This window comes from Saccopteryx bilineata, chromosome 1, assembly GCF_036850765.1.
Source record: "Saccopteryx bilineata isolate mSacBil1 chromosome 1, mSacBil1_pri_phased_curated, whole genome shotgun sequence".
NCBI lineage: Eukaryota > Metazoa > Chordata > Mammalia > Chiroptera > Emballonuridae > Saccopteryx > Saccopteryx bilineata.
This window is the reverse complement of record NC_089490.1, coordinates 197,632,399-197,652,609: the sequence shown is the minus strand read 5'-3', so window position 1 is coordinate 197,652,609 and position 20,211 is coordinate 197,632,399.

Genomic DNA, 20,211 nt, shown 5'->3' with positions numbered 1-20,211 from the left:
TCCAGGGCACCTTATCTTGGAAAGAGTTATAAGGCAAAAGAAGGTATTTAAGATATTTATGTTATAGAAGAACCTTTGGAAATGAACACCAGTAGCTGGAAGTGATTAGAATAAATGCCCTGGAGTGAGCATGATGGTAAAGAGATCACAGGACAAGAGAGAGCCCTGTCAGTGGGTGTGAAAAATTCAGTTTTAGTCCTTTGAGCCCCTAATGGTAATAAATATATGTGGTCAGTGTGATTTTCTGCCAATATTTTGATTGTTATTTATTTATTTATTTCTAATTAGTGAGAGGCAGGGAGGCAGAGAGGCAGACTACTGCAGTGCCCTGACTGGGCTCCATCTGAAACCCCTGTCTGAGGCTGATGTTATGCCCTTCTGGGGCTGCTGTTCTGTTGCTCAGCAACCAACCTACTTTAGAGGTTGCCTCAGGCTGTCCTTAGCACAGGGGTCCACTTCCTCATTAAAGCCGTGGCTGTGGGAGGAGAAGAGAGAGAGAGAGAACATGAGAGAGAAAAGGGAGTGGGACGGTTTGAAAAGCAGATGGTCGCTTCTTTTGTGTGCCCTGACTGGGAATTGAACCCAGGACTTCCACACACCAGGCTGAGGCTCTACCGCTGAGCCAACATACCAGGGCCTGTTCTTGTTATTCCAGAAACATTGTAGTGTTGCTCCTTTGACCTCAAATGTGGCCATGTGACTTGCTGTAGCCAATGAGGTACCTATGGTTGTGACCTGTGTTTATATACCAAATTTGGTTTATATACCAAATATTCCTTAGCCTGCCTCCCAAAATGACGATAATGTGGAGCAAAGTCCCTAACTGACTGATGAAAGTCATTCAAATGAGCAAGGAAAAAATGTCTATTGACATAAAATATTTTCTTGGTTTTGTTAGTTCAACACAACTTAGATTCTTCTGACATAGGATGGTATACTAATGAACTCATCCAGAGGTTTAAAAGAGTCTTAGCCCATTCCTTTAAGTGAGAAGCCAAAAGCCAGGATCACGGTGGATCTTAATCAGGGAAGGTCAAGCATGAGACAGAATTGCCCTCTTATGAGAGGGGCCAGTCCAGGGAGCTGTGCTCTGCTGTTTAAGGCCTGTGGCCCTGGTTGTACTTTTGGCCCAGTGACCACCCCTAATTCCACTGTCTTTTGTCTGTCACATTATAGGAATAATAAGGGTAGTCATTATATGTGCTAATACGCTCAAGAGGAACTTCACAATCCTTTGAAGACTACACTTATTACTTGGTGCTGAATGTATTAAGAAGCACAGAGCTGTTACCTTTGGTCTTCCCTTTGGACAGACAGAAGGTCATCGCAGCAATGCATACAGTGGGGGAACGTGGTAGCTTTCCTTTGTTGTCTTCTTATGCACGTACTTCAAGACCTTTCTATCCTGTATTATTCTACCTCTCATCTCTTCAGTTTCATCTCATATAATGCTCAGCTTTGCTCCTCTGTTTTTACTTTCTGTCAGCCTGTGAACTCCTAGGCAGCCTTCTAATATCAGCTCGACTGTCAGGATGCTATCGTTGACCTCTCTGAGGACATCAAATAATCATATTATGTACTGAATAACTGTGTGCATCTTCCCTTTGCCACTCTTACCACGATTAGGAGTTTTACGTTTAGCTCTGTAACTGGCTGATTAGTGACTGTCTCTCATCAGCCTGTCAGCCACATGGTGGGAGGAGGCTTGATCAGTGTTCAATCACCTGTGTGTAATCAGACACTAGCCCAGTGCTTCACACATGGTAGCGCTCAACAGCCACTTGTTCAGTGAATAATGAATGCAAGTTACCTCATCTGTTTTCAACCAATCAAAACCCTGGGAGACAGGTAGCTATGTCTTTATTTTCCAAAGGAAGACAGGTTAAAATATTTGCTCCAAATCATGGACTTGGTGGTGGTGGATGGATTTTGAATCCATGGTTATCTGACTTCAAAGCCTTTGGTCTTTCCATCATATGCTTCTGCTTCACCAGCAATGAAAAGAAATGCTTTAATTTTGAGGGAGTTAATAATGCATGGGACCTGAATTGAATATAATTTTATGCAGTTCTGCTCTAGAAGAATTTTTTATTATCCAGCTGTAGCTTTGTGCCTTCATCTCTTATCAAGAAGAGGTAATTATCTTCATTAGCAGGCAAGCCTATTTACTCCCACATAACTTTGATGCAATTGGGAAAACTCTATTTTCTTTACTCCTTGCTCACTATGAACTGCCATCTTCAAAAGCTGTCAAAGTTTGCAACCAGATGGCCAACTATTATTCACTCTTTAAGCTCTTCTGCCACAGTGAATCATCGGGTCTCAGCAAATAGTAACATATGAAAACATATTGTCTCATCATTACGCTCTCCAAATGTGGCTTTTCACATTTGTTATTCCACTCTTGTTCCTAATTAAGGAAGCTCATTTCCAATTCTCCTGCCGGAGATCTGCCATTTCAGTAATGCCCTTTATGTTTGTCCTCGAGTATCCATCATTGTCTCGTTAACGCAGTCGCTTTCAAACAAAATGTTCACCAACAAAGTCCTCTTGTCACTTGGAAGTCTGATTATTTATTTCTATTCAGCATCCTTTTCTATCATAGGCTGTAATTCCACCTTGGCCCCCTACACAGTGACATCTGCCATCTGAAACTTGATACGAGCATGTTTGCCTTTCTAAGCTCTTTATTGAGCTTTATCCTGCGACTTGGGCTGCCTGTCAGACTGGTATCATTCCCCCAGCTCGCGGTCACTGTCCTCTTTCCTGTCTTCCTTACCTGGGCCGTTTATCTCACAAGCTCAGCCTACCCTGTTCCCTGCTCAGGTTTGCGGAGGTCTAATACCTCTCATGTCATTCATGTTGCTCTCATATTCACTGAGCTTCTTAAGAAGATCAGCTTGTCTCTGTGATTTAATATCTAATTCTTAATTTTATACCTAAAAGATAATACTCAAAGAAAATGACTCTTGCCTTCTCAGCTCTGGGCTTGAAAGGCATTTGATCCTATCATAGTGATATTGATTTGTATTTGGAATTTGTTGCCATTTAAAATAAATTAAAATTTTGTCTGAGCTTATAATCAGATTACAGTAGCAGCATGAATCCACCTGACTTTTTAAAAAATCTGGAGAGAGCTATTTGCTTGAATAATAGGTCAACTCAATAATACCAGCTTGAGTGGATACTGTAGGGCAGGAACCAGTGTTTCCATGATGATGACACTGCTTCTAAAAATGAAAGGATTTGACCAAGAGAAAAATTCTTTTAACAGGAATGTTAAATTCTAGGGAGCATTTGGCTTTTTTTTAAAAGAGTAGGTGGCAAGAAGTAAAATGTATTTGCTTTTTGGTGCTGAAAAAATGAGATGAGAGGTGAAGGAGAGAGTAGCAGGTGCCTCTTTTATTATTCCCACAGGTTTGGGTTGTTGATGAGGCAATTAGTGTCATAATATGGGACACTGAAAAATTTGGTGACAGTGTCCTATTAAAGTCACAGAAATTAAGCTGATTGAAATGTCACATAGAAGTTACGTTTCTGTAATGGAGTGAAACCAGATTAAAAAAATGGATTACTGAGAATGAAGAGATGGACCTAGATGTATTTTTTTCTATCATTTCTACAGACCTTTTAGTGGAAAGCTTATTTCTAGGAAAAGAGAACTATATTTGCTAAGGATATTTATGAAATAGAAAGCATGATGACATCAAGTACAGATGAGATGATCTTGTTAAATATGACTTTGGTCAGTACAGAGTTAGCAGAATAATATTGTTGGACTTTTTAAGTAGAAAAGTGGTAACATACTGAATTTTACCAATGAACTATATTAATATAAGAACACTGTATTACTCTTTCTGTATCGGTCAGCACAAGGTACAATTCAATCACAAATACAAGTCAAATATGTGTTTCACATTTCAGAATTAGACAGTGGCAAAATAGGAAACGCTAAGAGATGCTAAAGAATTTGGAAAACATACTGTGAATGTTTATTCAATCATGTGACAGACTCATCTGGTTCCCTGCCTGGTATTGGGGATATAATAATAAACAAGACAATGTGGCCCCAACCTTATAGAAGAAATGAGAAGACAGACAATTGAAATTACAATGACATGATGAATGATACAGGAGAAAAAGCAGAGAACATTAGGAAAACCTACAGAAAGAAGTTTGGTTGGGTTTAGGATCAGAAGAGGTGGTATGTGGAAGGACCAGGATGTGAAAGGAAAGGACTAAATTATTCTCCAAAAAAGACTGAGCAGATCAGCAAAAGCATGGTGCTAGGAAGAACTAAGTCAGGAAGTTTGGGGGATGATTTCCTGAGAGATGACAAGGAGAAAACACAAAGCAGGAAGAGCTAGGCCAGGTAGCGAGCATTCTGTACACCGGGTACTGGAGCCTGCATTTCACCCTGGGAGCAGGGGGATAGCCGTTGGCACTATACAACTCTGGGGCTGGTTGTTCCTATCACAGTCTAAAAACCAGCCTACAGCCTGACCAGGCAGTGGCACAGTGGATAGAGCATCGGACTGGGATGCCGAGGACCCAGGTTCAAGACCCCGAGGTTGCCAGCTTGAGCGCGGGCTCATCTGGTTTGAGCAAAGCTCACCAGCTTGGACCCAAGGTCGCTGGCTTGAGCAAGGGGTTACTTGGTCTGCTGTAGCCCCACGGTCAAGGCACATAAGAGAAAGCAATCAATGCACAACTAGGGTGTCACAACTAAAAACTGATGATTGATGCTTCTCATCTCTCTCCATTCCTGTCTGTCCCTCTCTCTGACTCTCTCTCTGTCTCTGTAAAAAACAAACAAACAAACAAAAAAAAAACACACACAAAAAAAACAAAAAAACAAAACAAAACAAATAAAAACCAACCTACAGCAACTCTTGACACTGGACCAAATGGGAAGTCTTCTCATCACTACGAGCAGAAAGCACGTGGCATGTCTTTATTCATATATAGGAATGTACATTTTTATGCATTTTAACGCAGGGGAGAAACCAAATTGGAAACAATAAATGTGTTCAGATATGGGGTGGTAATTCACTATGAAAAAGAAATGAAAGCCAATTTGATGTTGCTGCTCTCAATCAAATTAGGTGTGCTGGGGGGTTGTTGAGAGAGGGGAGATTTTGGTCCCACAGACTATCCAGGCGTGAATGAAGCTGCCAGTCTCCTGAGATGTTTAGGCAGAGTCGGTAAGGAATTTGGCTCTGTGTGTAGGGCAGGGTTAGTCTGCCTCTAAAGTCTGTTTCCTCTACAAACACTTTTGAGTTCATTTAGGGAAAATAAGGTACATGAAGGTTTCCTAAATTCAATAGCAGGCACTTTTGTCAACCGGGTTGTTGATACTTGTAGTACAGAGAAGATAGTGAGGAGGTCCACTGTTTCTTGTCATTTTTTTTAGAACACATGAATCCCCCCTTTTTTTAAACACATGAGCCACAGGCTCTGCTTTATGACTGCTCCCAAGCAGTGTAATTCTATCTTGTTTTCATAGGTCAGAGATCGAAACATGTAGCATTTTCCAACAAAAATACTATTTTAAATAGGATCGTCACACTTTAGAACAGAAAATAAAACCAATTTTCCACATTCCCAAATAAAAGCACTGAGCAGCTTTTTTCTTTCTTTTGTATTTTGAAGCTTATATATATATATATCTGCTTTTAGAGATTTTGTACATAGCCTTTACACCTGTTCATATGATTAAGAAGGGCATCATAACCTTTCTAAGATTTCATGTACTGAACAGCTAGAAATCTGTTGTCTAGTTAGAGTGACATGGGAATCATGTTTTATTGTCATTACAAGGGTTGGCAAAGATGACTGTTTCAGACAACAGGTGTTCACCAAGGAGGATTAGCTCAAGCGATCTGAGGATCTCCTTATGGGCACAGGTCAGCACCTTTCCACTGATCTTAGGATATAGATGATGGTTTCCATTTTAGCAAAACAATCTTACTTGCCTTTGGACCCGTAGCCTCTCTAGCACCCTTTCCCACAATGCAAAGAAGGCATCAATTGTAGATCAGATGAGTTACTGATTTTCTTAATATTTATACACTAGTATATTTAAGTTTGGGGTAAAAAATTTTAAAAATATAGAGATCTAAAAATTTAAATATCTTAATTTATCTTTCTGTCTCAGTGCAGCCGATAACAGAGGAGCACTAAACTTCATCTCCATTGGTTACAGAAGCATCAGGGTCCCACGGAGTGAAGACAGAGGCATTCATAGATAGGCTGCCTTTGTCTGAGGATTTTGTAAGGGACAGTTGTCAATGCTTTAATGGGGTGCTGCAAGAAGTTATTCTTCCTTCATTTGAAATAATATCAAAAATGGCATTTATATAGGAAACACTGAATTTTGACTTGATGCAAAATAGTTCCTTTAGATGGAATAGGCTCTTTAGGGATGTGGAAAGCAGAATTTTCTTAGGACTGATGGACTGCTTTTAATCATTTTAGTTTTCTGCTTTTATGACTCCTGTTGTTCCTTTTTTAAAAGTTATTTAGTTTTTACATTAGCCTGTGTCCATTTAGTACAAGATGAGAATAACACTCTTTTGCCAGATCATCAGGTTGAAAAGAATTCATCTTCACTAAAAAAATAAAGTCAAAGACTATGTCAATTAGCCAAATAATTGGAGCAAAGATTGAACTTTTCTCTGTTCTTTACTAATAGGCATTTTGAGGTGGGCTGCCATATTGCTTTGGAACTGTAAGCAATGGACTCATAGCTTTCGTGAATCACATTTTGTATTTCCTTTTACTGGCTGACACTGGTCTTCAGAGCTTGTCCAATTTAAGTGAAACATTGTCAAGTAAAGTTTACAAAGTTAACCCGGGCATCAAACTATTTTAAGGGAGCTCACTCAGTGAAAAATTAACAAAGCAAAACAAACGAACAACAAAAAATGTAAGACAAACTCATAAACCCAATGTCTTCTTTCATAGACAGAAATAATGGCTAATTTATAAGATTTAAATATTTGCCTTAATGTCTTGACCTTGACATTCAGATTTTAGTTCCTTAAGCTTCCTTAATAGAGTGCTGGTCGCATTGATGTTTTAGCTCCATGTGCTATTATCATTTTATTTCTAATTTTGTTGCTTTGAGTTTTTAGATTGTAATATAAAAAGGGGCAGGAGTAGTGCCTTGTATAATGCACAGCTTGATGATATGACTTGGTTATTGATAAGAACTATAAATATTATATATATTTTTAATATTTTGTTGAACAGTTGGGGCTTGAATATAATCTTTACTGTCTTTGAGAAAGTTTTCATAATAATTTTTATCCCTGTAAAGTGAATAAGAATCTATATTTGCCCATAAAACTCTTTTCTTTGTGAAAAATTTCAGCTTTAAAAATTAAATCATGAAAGAAAGTTGCCTAGATTCATGCTCCTTGTGCTAAAATTATGTTAGAAATGGAAAGTGCCTGAAAACAGAGATAATGCAATGCAAATTGGTCTTTGCATGTCATTAACCTGACATCTATAATATGCCTTGCTCAATTTCAATATTTAATATGTGTCCAATTTCTTAAGTATGAATAAAAATGAAAAACAATAACAAGTAAGTTACTTTTCAATAAATAGACATGTCCTCGCTGATTTAAGAATAGTAATTGGGTGTAGCATATTAATGGAGTGGCCTAGAGCAATTTTATAATAATCTTCTAAGAGCTTAGGGGGGAAATATCAACATTTTTTTACTTTTAACACACGGCAGTTACTGCTTCTCTTAATTCATTTTAGTGAGCTGTCAATAAATTTCACTCCATTAGATGCTGAATTTAATTAGCTCCAGGGTCACAATTTATGTGATTTATAAGTTGTATGATATTTACCACATTTAGTAAATGTTACCTATGGCAACATAAATATATTTAATTTATAGCCAGTATTGGACAATTATTCTCCATCGCTTGGATATTAAGCATCCGATAGTGCTGTTTCTGGTTATTTTCTGGACTCCTCTGCTATGTTATATGGGAACAGGTCTGGCTACTTAATCTGTGATTTCTGATGCAAAATGAAAACATGAGGCCCAAATATTTTAAGATGCCAACAGTGGAGCATGAGAGCTGAGTCCTTTGGAGCCTGGTATCTCGTGGACTGCCAGCTTATACATGAAGCCGGCCGTTTGTGTGAGTGTACAATTTTTAAACTTAAAACAATCCCTAATTTATCAAAATCATATTCCTAGTAAATATTTTGGCTGCATTTGTAAGGTAACCAGAGACAGGCCCACCTTGTGTAAAGGCAGGGACTTGCATTCTCTTTGACCTTTGGCTAAGGTGACTTAGGTTTATGAGGTAACCAGACTAGTCCTTAGGACAAGATACATTATCCTCAGGTCAAATGTGAGATCTGAAGATCAATATCCCAGACTAGATGGTTCCAACACCATGCATTATTTTTTTTTTTTCACATTCTGTTCTAAATTAAGGGTCTATTCACGATAATGAGCTTTGTTTCAGCACTGAGATGTGGTGATGAGCTCTGGTTGTCTGTCTGCCTCTGCCCCCTCTGGTTATCAGAATATTGGCAAGGTGCTTTTCCGAAAAGCTACCTGACATCTTCCTTGAAGACCCATGTGATGAATGAATACATATTAAGTTGAATTCCTTTGCTTTTGCTATTACCTTTTTCCCTGCCTGTATCAACTGCAGGGAAAGTTTCAGCAGTTATCTTTGAATGATGCAACAACCTTGAGAGTGGTAGGCATAACTTATGGTGAAACAGAAAGACAAAATAATCTTGCTTTCTTGATGATGTTAAAGAGACTGTACGCCAGTCCCAGATTGCCTGTTTGAATGGGTAACATCCTAATTTATTGAACTCTGCGAAGAAGTTTGTTAGTTGCAGCACGCTTTTGACTAACACAAGAGGCAACATGTTTTTTTTTCATAATTGTATTTTCTACTACACCTACATTTGCTGTGGTAATGACATTAATTTAGAACATCTATACAATATCACAAAACATAAAAAGTTATTAAAGACAAAACAAAGGACACTCCACTTTATTTTTTCAGAATTGTTTTAAAAATCTGGCAAATTGTTTCCTTGGTTTGTTCTCTACAGTTGATTAGGCTTTTAACATTTTTAAAAAATTTTTAGTTATTGTACTTAGTAGTCGATTTTCCTGGTTTCTTGCAACCTGTTAAAACTCATTCTCATATTTATTTATTCATCTAAACAATGTCCCATGTTAATGACAGGAAAGTAATAAGATGTGACATCTTTCCTTAAATGACTCATAGCTTAATGAGAGATCAAACGTGTAAAAATATAATTTTAAATACATCCTGGTAAGAGATAAAATAGAAGGAAAAAAATAATATGGGTTTCAACTCCACTAAAGCAAACATCTGCCTAACTCCCTAGAACATTTAAGAACACTAGTCAATTTCCACCCTGAAAAAATACCTTGCAGACTTTGACGTTCCTTAGTCCCACTGCTAATTACATAAATGTTATTCTTTGACACTTTCTACATTTAAGAATAAGAATGTTAGAATTCATACACTATTTCCTTCTACATAAAAACTAAGAATAAGATTTAGATTTAAAAGATTAAACCCAGAGACGTCACAGTGATGACGCGGTAGGAAGCGATACCGAAAATCTCCCCATAAACTCAACAAGTTCTTCAACCAGAAACAGAAAAACCTATCCTTGGAGTCTTCAGATGCTTCACAACACACCAGAAGGTAGGATCGAGTGAAAGATTGGCTAAATATATGGTCAAACTCCGGGGGAAATAAGGAGTAAGAAATGCTCCGCCTTCCTCTCTAATCCAAACAGGATGGCTTTCACTGAGAACTGAGAATATAGAAACTAAGGCGGGCATAGGGAGTGGATAGTTCCAGGCTGCAGTACAAACAGCTAAACCAGGCTGTGGCACGGAGATCCAAGCCGTGGAAAAACCTGGGCAATTCAAGCTAACACGCACGCGCCAAATCCAGACAAAGAAAGACAAGTGGGGCAGCCATTTTCCGCATCTCCTGGTTGGCGTGGTTAGTGGGCAAGAGATTCCTATGAACACTTCAGGGGTGGGCGCCGCCCGTGCTAACCCACAGAGAAGCAGAGTCAGAGGCCTCTGTGTGGGCAAAAAGCAGCATCTCCTAGGAGCCCCAGCGCCCTGAGGGGACCGGGCACAGGGAGGGAGCTGGAGCCAACTCCAAAGGCGGAACTTTTCTGTGTGGGAGGAGGGCTTTCGCGGAGAGAGAGGCGTCCCGCCCGATCCTCATAATCTGGTCAGTGCGCACGCACGCAGAGTGGGCAGGAGATTCCTCCGAACTCCTCAGAGGTGGGCGCCCGTGTTTTCCCTCAGAGGAGCAGAGTCAGAGGCCTGTGAGCGGGCCAGGAGCGGAAGCCCCAGCGCCCTGGGAAAGCCGCACGGGGACAGAGCGAAAGCCAATTCCAACCCAGTAACTTTTCCTTGTGGGCAGAGGGCTTTCTTGGAGTGAGAGGCATCCCGCCTGAAACTCATAATCTGGTCAGTGCGCACACAGGAAGAGTGGACAGGAGATTCCTCCGAACTCCTCAGAGGTGGGCGCCCGTGTTTTTCCCACAGAGGAGCAGGTCTGTGAGCGGGCCAGGAGCGGAATCTCAGGCAGCCCTAGCCCCTTGGGAAAGCCGCACGAGGATAGAGCGAAAGCCAATTCCAAAGCTCGATCTTTTCCGTGTGGGTAGGGATTTCACTCGAAGTGTGACCTGTCTGGTCTGACATCCTGGTGGGTGCGCACGGAGAGTGGGCAAGAGATTCCTCTGAACGCCTCAGGAGTGGGCACTCGAGTTATCCCACAGAGGGGCAGAGCCAGAGGTCTTTGAGTGAGAGGAAGCCACGCTTGATTATGCTGGCAGGTCTGACTGACTGAGCCTTACTCAGAGCCCTGTGCTTAGTGGGAATAGAGTGGGGAGTTGCCAGCTCTTTGAGACTCTTACTATCCAGGCAGAGGCAGCAGCAACCCCATAGCTGGATTATCAGGCTTCTAATTGTGGAAGGAAAGACTAGGAGAGAGGCTCCAGGAACACTCTCACAGTGAGAGATCCTCTCACTGTTGGAGCCTATAAACACTAATGAACCTCAACTGCCAACGAGACTGAAGCCCAATACATGACATTACCATAGAGAATTATCAACTGCAAACCTCTTCCAGAGCGTGCCACAGGGGCAGAACCCGGGGTACAAAGTCACCAACCAGAAAGACAGAAAAAAAGCAAGACGACAACCTCTCAAAATCAAGAATAATCTGCAGATTTTATAACCTATCCCATTGTATTATATTTGTTCGTCTGTGTCTCTTTTCTTCATTCTTGATTTTTTTTTTCTACTCCAATTTGGTCATTTAATTCTCTCTCAGTCTTACTCTCGCCTCTCTTTGAACTACACTACCCATAAGTGTTACATCTCCCATTATCTTTTCTTTCCTCCTCCTTTCTCTCTTCGAGGGTTGCAATCCAAAACCCCTAACTCTCTCTTTCTCTCTCCTCCTTTTTCTTTTTTCTTCTTTAAGTTGTTCCATCTTTTCTCTCTCTCTCTCTTTTCTCCCTCTATATTAGTTTCTTCCTCTCTCCTTTATGTCTTCTCTCATTCAAACTTCAATAACGAACAAATTATCTTATCTGGGACTCAAACTTAAGTTTGTGGCATTCTGGAGGGTTTTTCCTTCACCTTTTTAACACATTAGCAGTGCTCCCATCCCTGGCTCTCCATTTTATCTAGTTCTTGTTCCACTAAATACAATAGTAATTTTTAAATTTTCCACCCCTTTTTCCTGTTTCCCTCTTATTCCTCTCATCATAACTCTGAGTCAGCCAACACCTAAAAGCAAATCATTTTATTCTTGACCCAAATTTTTTCCTAATTTGCTTTTTGTGGGTCTATACTGCTCCCCCCTTTTTTATATATAAAAATTTTTTTTTCTTGTATTTTTTTTTCTTTTTTTTCTTTTTCCTTTACCCCTATATTACTTTTCCCCAACTCAGGCCCTCCACTACAGGTATTGTTTGTTCTATTTAGTACAATATAATTCACAGTTCATCACAAGATTTTCTCAAAAAAGAGGGGAGAGAAGAGGAGAGGAAAAAAGGAGGGGAAGGAATTATTCCCTTTTTTTCCTCAAATTTTTATCTTATTTTTCTTTATTTAATGATTAATTTTTTTAAAAAAAACGTGAAATTTTTTATTTTATTTTTATTTTTTTATCCTTTTATTCCTTATAAAATCTCATTAATACTATCAAGAACACCACCCTCAGATGCCATTAAAGAAGAGAAAATCGAATATCATGGATACAAAAGAAAGAGAGGTAACACAGAGAGATGAGGAAAAATCTATGGAGAAAAAATTTAAGATACTGGAAACCTTGGAGTTAAATGACAGAGAATTTAAAATAGAAATTCTAAAAATACTCAGAGATATACAAGAAAACACAGAAACGCAATTTAGGGAGCTCAGAAAACAACTAGATGAACACAAAGAGTATATCTCCAAGGAAATTGAAACTATAAAAACAAATCAAACAGAGATGAAAAAGTCAATTCATGAGCTGAAAAATGAGGTAACAAGCTTAGCTAATAGAACAGGCCAGATAGAAGAGAGGATCAGCGAAATAGAAGACAAGCAACTTGAGGCTCAAAAAAGAGAAGAAGAAAGAGATTCAAAAATTAAAAAAAAATGAAATAGCCCTACAGGAATTATCTGACTCCATCAAAAAGAATAACATAAGAATAATAGGTATATCAGAGGGAGAAGAGAGAGAAAATGGAATGGAGAACATACTCAAACAAATAATAGATGAGAACTTCCCAAGCCTCTGGAAAGAACTAAAACCTCAAATTCTAGAAGCAAACAGAACTCCAAGTTTTCTTAACCCCAACAAACCTACTTCAAGGCACATCATAATAAAATTGGCACAAACCAACTGCAAAGAAAAAATTCTCAAGGCAGCCAGGGAAAAGAAGAATACAACATATAAAGGAAGGCCCATTAGATTATCATCAGATTTCTCAACAGAAACTCTACAAGCTAGAAGAGAGTGGACCCCAATATTTAAAGTCTTGAAAGAGAGGAACTTTCAGCCACGAACACTATACCCATCAAAGCTAACCTTCAAATATGAAGGAGAAATAAAAACATTCACAGATACAGAAAAGATGAGAGAATTTATCACCAGAAAACCCCCACTCCAGGAAATACTAAAGGGGGTTCTCCAATCATATACAAAGAATAAAAAAACAACAACAACAAAGCCACAAGTAAAAGCTCCAAGAAGAACATAACAAAACCAACTTTAAACTGTGACAACAATAAGAAAGGGGGGGGAGAGGATGAAGATTAACAGTAGCAAAGGGCGATGGAGGGCAAAAGTACTCACAAAATAGTTCGCTACAATAAACAGGGTAGGGACCCTTTTCATTACTTAATGGTAACCACCATTGAAAAAACCACCACAGAAGCACATGATTTAAAAAAGATAGCAACAGAGGAAAGATGTATGGAACACAACCAAATAAAAACAAAAGATAGAAAAACGAAAGAGAAGAATCAAACAAGGCACAAAACTAACAGAAAGCAATCTATAAAATGGCAATGAGGAACTCACAAGTGTCAATAATTACACTAAATGTAAACGAATTAAACTCACCAATAAAAAGGCACAGAGTAGCCGAATGGATCAAAAAAGAAAATCCAACTGTATGCTGCCTACAAGAAACTCATCTAAGTAACAAGGATAAAAACAAATTCAAAGTGAAAGGCTGGAAAACAATACTCCAAGCAAATAACATCCACAAAAAAGCAGGCGTAGCAATACTCATATCTGATGATGCTGACTACAAGACAGCAAAAGTACTCAGAGACAAAAATGGCCATTTCATAATGGCTAAGGGGACACTGAATCAAGAAGACATAACAATTCTTAATATATATGCACCAAACCAAGGAGCACCAAAATATATAAGACAGCTACTTATTGACCTTAAAACAAAAACTGACAAAAATACAATCATACTTGGAGACCTCAATACACCGCTGACGGCTCTAGATCGGTCATCCAAACAGAGAATCAACAAAGACATAGTGGCCTTAAACAAAACACTAGAGCACCTGGATATGATAGACATCTACAAGACATTTCATCCCAAAGTGACTGAGTATACATTTTTCTCCAGTGTACATGGATCATTCTCAAGAATTGACCATATGCTGGGCCACAAAAACAACATCAGCAAATTCAGAAAAATTGAAGTTGTACCAAGCATATTTTCTGATCATAAAGCCTTGAAACTAGAATTCAACAGCAAAAAAGAGGGAAAAAATTGCACAAAAATGTGGAAACTAAACAACATACTTTTAAAGAATGAATGGGTCAAAGAAGAAATAAGTGCAGAGATCAAAAGATATATATAGACAAATGAAAATGATAATTCGACATATCAGAATCTATGGGATGCAGCAAAAGCAGTGATAAGAGGGAAGTTCATATCACTTCAGGCATATATGAACAAACAAGAGAGAGCCCAAGTGAACCACTTAACTTCACACCTTAAGGAACTAGAAAAAGAAGAACGAAGACAACCCAAAACCAGCCGAAGAAAGGAGATAATAAAAATCAGAGCAGAAATAAATGAAATAGAGAACAGAAAAACTATAGAAAAATTAATAGAACAAGGAGCTGGTTCTTTGAAAAAATCAACAAAATTGACAAACCCTTGGCAAGACTTACCAAGGAAAAAAGAGAAAGAACTCATATAAACAAAATCCAAAATGAAAGAGGAGAAATCACCACGGACACCGTAGATATACAAAGAATTATTGTAGAATATTATGAAAAACTTTATGCCACTAAATTCAACAACCTAGAAGAAATGGATAAATTCCTAGAACAATACAACCTTCCTAGACTGAGTCAAGAAGAAGCAGAAAGCCTAAACAGACCTATTAGTAGAGAAGAAATAGAAAAAACCATTAAAAACCTCCCCAAAAATAAAAGTGCAGGCCCAGACGGCTATACCAGCGAATTTTATCAAACCTTCAAAGAAGACTTGGTTCCTATTCTACTCAAAGTCTTCCAAAAAATTGAAGAAGAAGCAATACTTCCAAACACATTTTATGAGGCCAACATAACCCTCATCCCAAAACCAGGCAAGGATGGCACAAAAAAAGAAAACTACAGACCAATATCTCTAATGAATACAGATGCTAAAATACTAAACAAAATACTAGCAAATCGAATACAACAACATATTAAAAAAATAATACATCATGATCAAGTGGGATTCATCCCAGGATCTCAAGGATGGTTCAACATACGTAAAACGGTTAACGTAATACACCATATCAACAAAACAAAGAACAAGAACCACATGATATTATCAATAGATGCAGAAAAGGCTTTTGATAAAATACAACACAATTTTATGTTTAAGACTCTCAACAAAATGGGTATAGAATGAAAATATCTCAACATGATAAAGGCCATATATGATAAACCATCAGCTAACATCATACTAAATAGCACGAAACTGAAGGCTTTCCCCCTTAAATCAGGAAGAAGACAGGGTTGTCCACTCTCTCTACTCTTATTTAATGTGGTACTAGAGGTTCTTGCCACAGCAATCAGACAAGACAAAGAAATAAAAGGCATCCATATCGGAAAAGAAGAAGTAAAGGTATCACTTTTTGCAGATGATATGATCCTATACATCGAAAACCCCAAAGAATCCACAAAAAGACTTCTAGAAAAAATAAGCCAATACAGTAAGGTCGCAGGATACAAAATTAACATACAGAAGTCAATAGCCTTTCTATATGCCAACAATGAAACATCTGAGAATGAACTCAAAAGAATAATCCCCTTCACGATTGCAACAACAACAACAAAATACCTAGGAATAAACATAACAAAGAATGTAAAGGACTTATACAATGAAAATTATAAACAATTGTTAAGGGAAATCGAAAAAGACATTATGAGATGGAAGAATATACCTTGTTCTTGGTTAGGTAGAATAAATATAATCAAGATGGCCATATTACCCAAAGCTATATAAAAATTTAATGCAATTCCCATCAAAATTCCAATGACATTTTTTAAAGAAATGGAGCAAAAAATAATCAGATTTATATGGAACTATAAAAAGCCCCGAATAGCCAAAGCAATCCTAAAGAAAAGGAATGAAGCTGGGGGCATTACAATACCTGACTTCAAACTCTATTATAGGGCCACGACAATCAAAACAACATGGTATTGGCAGAAAAATAGACAGACCAATGGAACAGAATAGAAAGCCCAGAAATAAAACCACATATATATAGTCAAATAATTTTTGATAAAGGGGCCAACAACACTCAATGGAGAAAAGAAAGCCTCTTCAACAAATGGTGCTGGGAAAACTGGAAAGCCACATGCAAAAGAATGAAACTGGACTACAGTTTGTCCCCCTGTACTAAAATTAACTCAAAATGGATCAAAGATCTAAACATAAGACCTGAAACAATAAAGTACATAGAAGAAGACATAGGTACCAAACTCATGGACCTGGGCTTTAAAGAGCATTTTATGAATTTGACTCCACAGGCAAGAGAAGTGAAAGCAAAAATTAATGAATGGGACTACATCAGACTAAGAAGTTTTTGTTCAGCAAGAGAAATTGATAACAAGATAAACAGACAGCCAACTAATTGGGAAATGATATTTTTAAACACCTGCTCAGATAAGGGCCTAATATCCAAAATATACAAAGAACTCATAAAACTCAACAACAAACAAACAAACAATCCAATAAAAAAATGGGAAGAGGATATGAACAGACACTTCTCCCAGGAAGAAATACAAATGGCCAAGAGATATATGAAAAGATACTCATCTTCTTTAGTTATTAGAGAAATGCAAATCAAAACTACAATGAGATACCACCTCACACCTGTTAGACTAGCTATTATTAACAAGACAGGTAATAGCAAATGTCGGAGAGGTTGTGGAGAAAAAGGAACCCTCATCCACTGTTGGTGGGAATATAAAGTAGTACAACCATTATGGAAGAAAGTATGGTGGTTCCTCAAAAAACTGAAAATAGAACTACCTTATGACCCAGCAATCCCTCTACTGGGTATATACCCCCAAAACTCAGAAACATTGACTTGTAAAGACACATGCGGCCCCATGTTCATTGCAGCATTGTTCACAGTGGCCAGGACATGGAAACAACCAAAAAGCCCATCAATAGATGACTGGATAAAGAACATGTGGCACATATACGCTATGGAATACTACTCAGCCATAAGAAATGATGACATCGGATCATTTATAGCAAAATGGTGGGATCTTGATAACATTATACGGAGTGAAATAAGTAAATCAGAAAAAAACAGGAACTGCATTTTTCCATACGTAGATGGGACATAAAAGTGAGACCAAGAGACATTGATAAGAGTGTGGTGGTTACGGGGGGAGGGGGGAGAGGGAGAGGGAAGGGGGAGGGGGAGGGGCACAAAGAGAACTAGATAGAGGGTGACAGGACAATCTGACTTTGGGTGATGGGTATGCAACATAATTGAACTTTAAGATAACCTGGACATATTATCTTTGAATATATGTATCTTGATTTACTGATGTCACCCCATTAAAAATAAATACAATAAAGCAATAAAATAAATAAATAAAAAAAATAAAAGATTAAACCTTGTACTTTTTTTAAAAGTAGAATTGCTTTATTTCCAGAAATGAAGACAAGCCCTAAATATTAGTAACATGCATTTTCTTGAGTTAAACCCACATGTTACACCTATCAAAAGGCGACATTAGATTCTAAGTCACTGTTGTTTAGGGAATATTTGGTTACACTCTAAATTTCATACTTAGTGTTTCTGCTATTTATTCATTTTCAATATTTGAGTGGAGTTGTGTCCAGCTGAGATAATACATTTCTCTCTCAACAGGATTCTGTAGTAGACTGCTGAAAAGTATAATTTCACATACACATGATGAAAAAGGGAAAGCAAAGCTGCATTTGATGAGAGCAGACTAGTGCAAGCTTCCAAATAGATAGAGGATGTAGCCTTTATCAGCAGATAAAACTTCAATAACTGCTACCCTCTTAATTTAAAAAAGCAAGAGACTTCCAATTTCAAAACACTTCTAGATGTGTGAAATATCTAAAAGCAAGTCAAATAAGGCAACCTACTCAGAGCTTCTAACTCAAAAATACAGTAGAAAACTGAAATCATAAATATATCTTAACCTATACTCTGAATACCTAAGGTGTTATGAAAACTTTTTTGTGTGTGAGTATATCTATGTTTACCCTCCCCCCAACACACAACACATGCATACAAACACTTTATGCACAAACTAGAAAACTTGGAAAACCCAAGACATAAGAAGATACAAATAAATGATCATTATCTTTCTATGACCTAGACATACATTTTATGAATAGCCAGCCACTTTTAATGGATGAATATAAGTCCATTTTTATAAATACACACACACACACACACACACACACACACACATATATTTGCAACACTATAATGCAGTTGTATTTTGCTTAACAGTAACATACGTTGTATAGTTCAATTTGGTAGAGTTCTGGGAACATATAGAGCAGAAACAATCTGGACATATACTCTTTTTGTCCTCTATGACCAATCTCTTCCCTAGAGCCTTGTGGTACTTTGTGCCCTCACGTGAACAAGCATAGGCAGGTGAGGCCTGGGTTTGTTGGAGTTACATGGAAAGAACTGGCAACTGGAAACTTTGAGAAAGGTATGGACAACAGAGCATCATGAGACATTACTGGATCTTGGAGCATTATAGGAACTGTAGCAACATTAGCCTTGTATGAATATCTGTGGTTACTATGGACACAAAGCCAATGGATAGCTGGGCCAAGTCTCTGCAGACCCAAGACATAGATGATTTAGGAAGAACAGAATGGGTTCTTTGGAAGGCTTCAGAAAAGCCTGGAAACTTGCCTTTTTATTCACTCTGGCCCGGGAGGGAAGTGGTTGTGTTGTCACCCATCCCCTGTGTGATTCCTGTTGCTTGGAAATAGCAACTAGACCTGAGCCCCAAGAGCTCAGCCTGATAAACTACAACCAGGCATTATGCAGAAAGAGTGATCGGTCTGGTCAGAATGACATTTGCCCAGCAAAACATAGCTGCGGCATGAGATGGACAGCCAACTGAATCAAATATAACAACAAATGCACAAAAGGGAAATAAAACTCCACACCAAAAATAAAATAGAGTAAAAAAATTTAGAATGAGAAATGTGTTTTCATCCAAACAGTATAATAGATGACCTGAAGATATAATACTCACTTGATATCTGAATCGATGGTCTGTTAAATAAAGTACAAGAAATAGCTCAGAGATAAAAGCAAATTATATAAACATAGAAATCATGAGATGGGGGAGGGGCATAAAAGAAATAGCCTGGTAACCTATCAAGTAAATAACAACATAGTTTCAGGGAAAAAAAGGGAATAAATATAAGAAGCAATAACAAAGAAATAATAAAAGAAAACTTTTCTGAGGTAAAGAGAGCTCTGAGAATCATTAGTTGAGGATGTTCACCTACTTCCAGACCAGACTGAGGAGAAACCTTATATACTTACATATAATCTCTAAATTTCTTGTTTCTTAATTGGAAAAAAAAAAGTTGAGCTTCCAGGTAAATATAAAAAATGACTCACATAGGCACTGGGCTTCCCATTTGCAACCCTGCGAAGGAGAGCACTAAGAAGAGTATCTATGGACTGCTGAACCAAAGAATGCTTACATACTAACTTGCCAGAAAAAAAATTAAAGATATGTAATAGCTCAGAAAATATGTTCATATAACTCCTCTGAATACAAGATTCAAGGAAGATTCTTTGCACCACCTAAAAAAAAATGTGAACAAGAACAAAGGCCTTAAGGTAGAAGAAAAACTAACTCATAGTGAGAAACTAATCGTTCTCTTTGACTCTCTTTTTAATAATTAAGACTAAGTAAATAGGGCTCACTAAGAATCCTAATAGAAGGGTGGGCAAAAGTAGGTTTACAGTTGTTTGAAAGGAAAATAATATAACAAGTAATAATAACACAAGAATAAACTCTGTTTCATGTCCTCACAACTATGCAGCTCCTTTGCCTGCCCCTGTAAATGCCCTAAATTAGAACTCAAACTAGA